Source organism: Apium graveolens, chromosome 11 (genome assembly GCF_009905375.1).
Source record: "Apium graveolens cultivar Ventura chromosome 11, ASM990537v1, whole genome shotgun sequence".
Classification (NCBI taxonomy): Eukaryota; Viridiplantae; Streptophyta; class Magnoliopsida; order Apiales; family Apiaceae; genus Apium; species Apium graveolens.
Genome location: NC_133657.1, coordinates 132,250,769 through 132,258,360, shown reverse-complemented (window position 1 = coordinate 132,258,360; position 7,592 = coordinate 132,250,769).

Below are 7,592 nucleotides of genomic sequence, written 5' to 3'. Positions count from 1 at the left end.
TTCAGAAAGAAATGGCAAGTGAGCCAACAAATCATCTAAAAGATGATGCTCACTTGCTTGGATTTTTGGCTTCTCCAAGAGAGTTAAAGATGGAGAATTTGGAAGTGAAGTGTTTATCATGTTAACATCCAAAGAGTGTGTGGGAGAGTTTGGTGTTTCATGGGCTTCAATTGTTAGAGATTTTGGCTGTGACTCCACATTTATTGGAGCTACATCAACCTGACTTTGAGAAGGTGCAGTGAATGTGTCTTTAGCACCAGTCTACACAGTGTGTGAACCCTGTGCATCCCCAAGGGTCTTTGATTTCTTCTTTCTAGTGTAAGTTTAGGGTGAGCTTGTGTCCCTTACCCTTTTGGCATGTGCTCTTGGCTGAGAGCTTTGTCAATAGTCACAACCTTTTGGGAGGATGCAACTAGTAATGAGCTTATATCCTTATTAAGCATTGCAGTTTGTTGGGAAACTGCAGTGTCGTTAGGCTGGGAAACACTCACCTCTCCAACCTTATCCTTAGGTTTTCTTTGATGTTCACCCTGTCCCTCACCTTTCTTACCCACCTTCACACTCCCCTCTTTTGGTTTGGTGGATTTTACAACTGACATCTTTTGAGAGAAACCAGAGGGGGCTTTTTTTGTCTTTGTTTTTGAAATTTTGGGTTTGGCAGCTTGGGTAGGTAACTGTTGGGTCAATGATACAGTTGCCATAGCTACACTAGAATGCAAAGAAGTTTGTGAGGCTGGAAGAGTAGGGACGGTTGAAATTACCTCACTTACCTGAGGTGCCTCCATAATTGGAAAATAGAAGAGTGGCACCTCTTTGTGATGGTTTGCCCTATTCAAATCTGCAATGATTCTCCTTTCTTGAACCCAACAATCTAATTTATTGTTTGGGTTCTCAAGTACAATATCCTCAGAGAGGTGGTTAGCAAGCATCATTAAAAATCTAGCATAGTAAACAGTTTTACCCCTCTTATTTAACTCCCCTCACTTAAACCCCAACTCAAATATGCCAAGATCACTAAAGTTGAAAAATTTATCAGTTACTAGCATGTAAAGCATGTTGAGCATAGAGATATTAACTGAATCAAATTACTAATCTTACCAGAAAATACCTTAGTAACTACATCACACAGATAACTCCACTCCTTCCTAAGACCCAATCTTCTAATCTCACTTAATTTGGAAGTAGAGAGTGCATAGCCCATGGAATTAAGCATATTAACAATGTCAGTGTCTGTGTGTGGAGAAGTTACAGTATTATCAGGAATTTTGAAACATGCTTTGACAATATCACTATTAACACAGAATTTCTTACCTTTAATAGTGAAAGTGATAGTCTTATCAGTTGATTTGTATGTTGCAGTCGTCCACATTTCTTCAACAACCTCACAGTAAATGGTGGGTGATTCCAGCATGACATAGTTGAGTTTACAGTTCTTCATAAAATCCATCATTTTGTGGTAGTCCCCAGACTGCTGAATCCCCTTGTTTACTAAAGTTGTGAAGTTGTTCTTCTCGTAGATAAATCCAATTTGAGACATGATCTTTACGACTGGTACCATTGTTAGAGAGTAAAAACTTGCAGAGAGAAAATAAGTGCTTTTGAGAAAGAGAGAAGTTAGAGTAGATGATTTGAGAATGATAAAAGAAAAGTTAAGAAAATGAATTATGCTTTTATATAATTTCAAAAATAACTGTAAAAAATAATAAAGTAACCAATAAGAATTGCCCAAAATAGCCGCTTAAAAATAAATTATAAAAATTCCATCAATTATCCGTCGTGTTATGCTTACAAACTATAAGTATACTCGATGGATAATGTTCAGAGAATCAACGACTAAGAATAAGACAATTCGACGGATGAGGATAAATCAGTTATCCGTTGAGACATAAAATATTCCAGAAAAATAATTGATTTTATTAACTGATTGTATACCGACGGATGATGAAACTCGATGAATAATGATCATCCGTTGAGATTTAAATTTTGACTTAGCCGAAATTTCATCCAAGACTGAAAAATCAATTAAATTTCTGGCTGCATTACAACTTGCAAATTATCTGAAAAGATTCAAGAGTAATTAAGCATACCTAACTCACTTACCGACCTTGAAAAGGTGGATACATCCAGTTTTTTGGTAAATATATCTGCAAGCTGCTTTTCACTTGGAACAAAATGTAGTTCCACAGTACCATTCATTACATATTCCCTTATGAAGTGGCACTTGATGTCTATGTGCTTTGTTCTTGAATGCTATACTGGATTTTCAATGATGGAAATTGCACTTGTGTTATCACAGAAAATGGGAATCCTTTCCACTTGCAGACCATAGTCTAGCAATTGGTTTGTCATCCACAAAATATGTGCACAACAACTGCCAGTTGCAATATATTCAGCTTCAGCTGTAGAAGTAGAAACTGAATTTTACTTTTTACTGAACCAGGACACAAGCTTGTTTCCTAGAAATTGACAGGTTCATGTTGTACTTTTTCTATCAATTCTGCAACCTGCATAATCTGTATCTGAATAACCAGTTAGATCAAAACCAAAATCTCTAGGGTACCAAATGCCAAGTTTTGGCGTTCTCTTGAGATATCTGAAAATTCTATTAATAGCTACTAAGTGAGATTCTCTAGGATCAGCCTGAAATCTAGCACAAAGACATGTAGCAAACATTATATCTGGCCTACTAGCTGTTAAGTACAGAAGTGAGCCAACAATGCCCCTATAACTTGAAATATCCATAGACTTTTCAGTAGTGTTTAATTCAAGCTTAGTTGCAGTGGCCATGGGAGTTTTTGTAGATATGCAATCCATTAGATCAAACTTCTTTAAAAGATCATAAATTTATTTAGTTTGACTAATGAATATTCCATCACTAACTTGCTTAACTTGCAAACCAAGAAAGTAAGTTAGTTCTCCCATCGTGCTCATTTCATACTTACTTTGCATCAATTTGGCAAACATTTTGCAAAGTTTCTCATCCGTGGAGCCAAAAATAATGTCATCTACATAAATTTGAACAAGTATACTAGAGCCATTAACATTTCTAAAGAATAAAGTTTTGTCTACAGTACCTCTAGTGAAGTGATTCTCTAAAAGCAACTTTGACAAAGTCTCATACCGGGCTCTAGGTGCTTGCTTCAGTCCATAAAGTGCTTTCAAAAGATAGTAGACATATTCTGGAAAATTTGGATTTTCAAAACCAGGAGGCTGACTGACATAGACTTCCTCCTCCAAATCTCCATTCAAGAAGGCACTTTTGACATCCATTTGATAGACCTTGAAATTGCCATGGGCTGCATAGGCTAAAAAGATTCTGATGGCTTCAAGACTTGCAACAGGAGCAAATGTTTCATCAAAATCTATTCCTTCTTGTTAACAATAGCCCTTAGTAACCAATCTAGCTTTGTTCCTGACTACTATGCCATTTTCATCCATCTTGTTTCTGAATACCCATTTGGTGTCTATTGGATTCTTTTCTTTGGGCTTGGGTACCAGCTTCCATACTTTGTTCCTTACAAATTGGTTTAGCTCCTCCTACATAGCTAAAATCCAATCAGGATCCAACAAAGCTTCTTCTACCTTATTTGTTTTTTCCTTAGAGAGGAAGATGCTATATAGACATTCTTCTTGAGTTGCTCTCCTTGTTTGAACTCTAGAAGATACATCACCAATGATGAGCTCAAAGGGGTGATCCTTTGTCCATTTCCTCTGTTGAGGTAGATTAGCTCTATATAAAGAGGCCTCATTGTTGTCTTGATGTGCGATTGGGTTTTGATTATTAGAAACTCCCCATCAGTTAATAGATCTTTGATTTGAGAAAGGGAAACTTTCTGTAAGTGATCTATACTGACTTTCAGCTTCTTTTGATGGCCCGACGGATGGTGAATTTTGAGTACCGACGGATGAAGCTGGTTGTCTCCCGATGGATAAAGCAGAGGTCTCCCGATGGATGAAGCATTTTGCAACTCGACAGATGTTGAATTTTATGCTTCATTGGTAGTGGATTTTTCTGCATTATCCTTTGATACTATTTCTTGATCACTTTCATCATCATTGTAATCACTAACCATCTCCATATTGTCAAAATTTGAGGCTCTCATGGTAATCTCCATCTTGCAGTCCTTCAATCTTTTTATCATCAAACACAACATGTTTTGATTCCACAACAATGTTGGTTCTCAGATTGTAGACTCTGTATGCTTTACCAACAGCATATCCAACAAAAATTCCTTCATCTGCTTTAGCATCAAACTTCCCATTCTGATCAGTTTGATTTCTCAAGATATAACATTTGCAGCCAAAGACATGAAGAAAATTTAGAGTTTGCTTCTTGTTCTTGAACAATTGATAGGGAGTCATGCATTTTGGTTGATTAACCAGAGAAATATTATAAATGTAGCATGCAGTATTTACAGCTTCAGCCCAGAAATATGTTGGTAACTTAGATTCTTCAAGCATTGTCCTTGCAGCTTCAATAAGTGATCTGTTCTTTCTTTTTACTACTCCATTTTGTTGTGGAGTTCTTGTTGCTAAAAACTCATGCAAAATCCCATTTTCTTTACAAAATGCTCTCATGACAGAATTCTTGAACTCAGTTCCATTGTCACTCCTGATTCTTCTAACTTTAAAATCAGGATGATTCTTGACATGCCTTATGTGATTGATGATGATTTCACTAGCCTCATCTTTAGACTTAAGGAAATATGTCCAAGAGAACTTTGAGAAATCATCTACAATTACTAGGCAAAATTTTTCCTTGAGATAGACAACACATTGACTGGTCCAAACAAGTCCATGTGTAGCAGTTGCAAAGGTTCTTCAATTGTTGAATCAAGCCACTTTCTGAATGATGCTTTAATTTACTTTCCCTTTTGGCACGTATCATACAGTCCCTCCTTAGAAAACTCCACTTGAGGAATGCCTCTAACCAGTTCTTTCTTTACAAGTTCATTTATGGTCTTGAAGTTTAGATGGGATAGCTTCTTGTGCCAAAGCCAACTTTCATCTTGACTTGCTTTACTGAGAAGGCAAATAACAGATTCTGCATTTGATGAGTTGAAGTCAGCTAAGTACACATTCCCTTTTCTCACTCTAGTGAGAACCACTTTGTTGCTTCTCTTGTTTGTCACAACACAGGCTTCTGAGTTGAAGGTTACTGAATTGCCTTTATCACTCAGCTGGCTGATACTCAACAAATTATGCTTGAGACCATCCACTAAGGCAACCTCCTTAATGATGATATTGTCTTTTGAAATCAAGCCATATCCCACAGTATAACCCTTGATGTCATCTCCAACAGTAATACTTGGGCCAACTCTCTCCTTGAACTCTGTGAGCATGGTAGAATCACCAGTCATGTGTTTTGAACAGCCACTATCCAAGTACCACATATTCTTTTTGTTTTCCTGCACACATCAAAATCAAATCAAGTTGATTTTGGTACCCAAGTTTCCTTGGGTCCTGCCTTGTTAGCTTTCTTCTTCTGTTTCTTAGGTTTGATATCATTTAATTTGGGGATATCAGATTCATCTTTAGTCATTTGAGTTGGACCTTTGAAACCATTCATTACAACAGAATTATCTTGCACATTTTGATTAACAGGAAATGGCATGCTACTAGTAAATATGTTATTCCAGTAGGGTATGCTAAATGGCATTTGAGGCATACTAAATGCAGCATAATAAGGATTAGGTGCAAATGGCATATTAGCAAATTGTGCATTCATATTCTGTGTAGACATATCATTCATAGGCATAGAAGGCATGGCATTCATGTTGGGAAAAGGAGGTGGCACAGGTATGGAAGTAGGCATGACAGTTTTGCAATTAACAGACAGATGATTTACACTACCATCCTTAACACAGATTTTTCTTGGAGCATACTTATCAGGTGTGTAGTTGTTATGTTTTTTAATCCCCACTTTACCATTTCGATTATTTTTCTTTTTAGCCTCTGTTTTAACCTCAATCTTTTCTAGTCTATCATTCAATTGCTTGATAGACAGATGTCCAACATTCACTTTCTTCTCCTTCCTCACTTGACTAGATTCTCCTGAAATGAAGTTTTTGGAAACTGATCCATACTTTTCATTTAACTTGGCAAGTTTGGCTTTACTCACAGGTTTGCTCACAGCCGACGGATAATCCTTTTGATTATCCGACGGATGACTCTCATCATCCGTCGAGTCCACATCTGTTAGCACTCCTTCAACCAAATAGGATTCCAGCTTCTCCTTATTCTTCTTCCAGGCTGCATCACAAAAGGACTCAATAACTTTAACTTTGGTGATTTGAGTATGAACATCTCTAGATGTTTTCCATGCCTTAATTACCTCATGTTCTCGTTCAAGCTGCTTCTTCAAGATCTCTTCTTTCTTCAAGGACTCAGTTAATTCATCCTTACCAATTTTACACTCAATTCTCAATTTTTCAAATCCAATAAACTGAGACTCTAGCACATTATTCCTCTCACTTAAAAACAAATTGTTTTCTTTGATTTTAGCATTTTCCTTAGTAAGAGACTTAAATGTAACACGCAAATGATATAATTCTATAGACATGTCATTTATTGCATCATTACACTTAGCTTTAGATAAATGTGCAAGGTTAGTGGTGATTACTAGATTACTTGAAGAACTTGTCTCTGTTTCATCAGACTTGGCCATTAGGGCTAGATTGACATAGCTGACATCCTCATCCTCATCCAGACCATCTGCTGCCTGTCATTTTCTTGTGTAATGAAAGCCCTTTCTTTTTGTTTGAGCAACTCAAAATATTTCTGTTTATAATCCACAGGCTCAAACTTCTTCTTGCTGGAATCTGACTTTCTGCACTCACTGGTAAAGTGCCCTGCCAAGCCACATTTGAAAATTTTGAATTTTGATTTATCTACCATGTTTCTATTTGGCTTAGCTGCTTCAAAGTTCTTCTTGAACTTGAGCTTGGAAAATCTTCTGGAAAGAAATGCTAGATGTTCATCAATGTTGTCCATATCATCTTGGCTCAAAGAATCTTCATTTTCTGCTACCAGCCCCTTGCCCTTGTTTTCACATACCTTTGAAGTAGACTCAACAGCTTCTATCTTCATCTCTTTCTCTTTTTCTAACTCAGCAACTAGTGTAATGGATCCTCATTTCTTTCTCCCTTTCTCCATTCTTTCATCTTGCTCTATTTCAAGCTCATAAGTCTTTAGAATGCCGTACAGTCTCTCTAGTGTAAACTCCTTATATTCTTGTGAGTTTCTCAAGGAGACTGTCATTGGTTTACATTCTTTTGGTAGGGATCTCAGAAATTTGAGGTTAGAATCTTTTGTTTGGTAGACTCTTCCATGCATCTTTAGAGCATTTAGTAGCTTTTGAAATCTACTAAAGATATGAGTGAGAGTTTCACCTTCTTCAAAGTGGAAATGCTCATATTGCTGAATTAGTAACTGCATCTTGTTTTCTCTAACTTGTTCAGTGCTATCACAGATAATCTGAATCGTATCCCAAACTTCCTTGGTAGTTTTCAATTGATGATGTGTCAAACATGTCACCATCAACTCCATTAAACTGAATATTCATGGCCTTCTTGTCCTTCCTGACTTGTTCA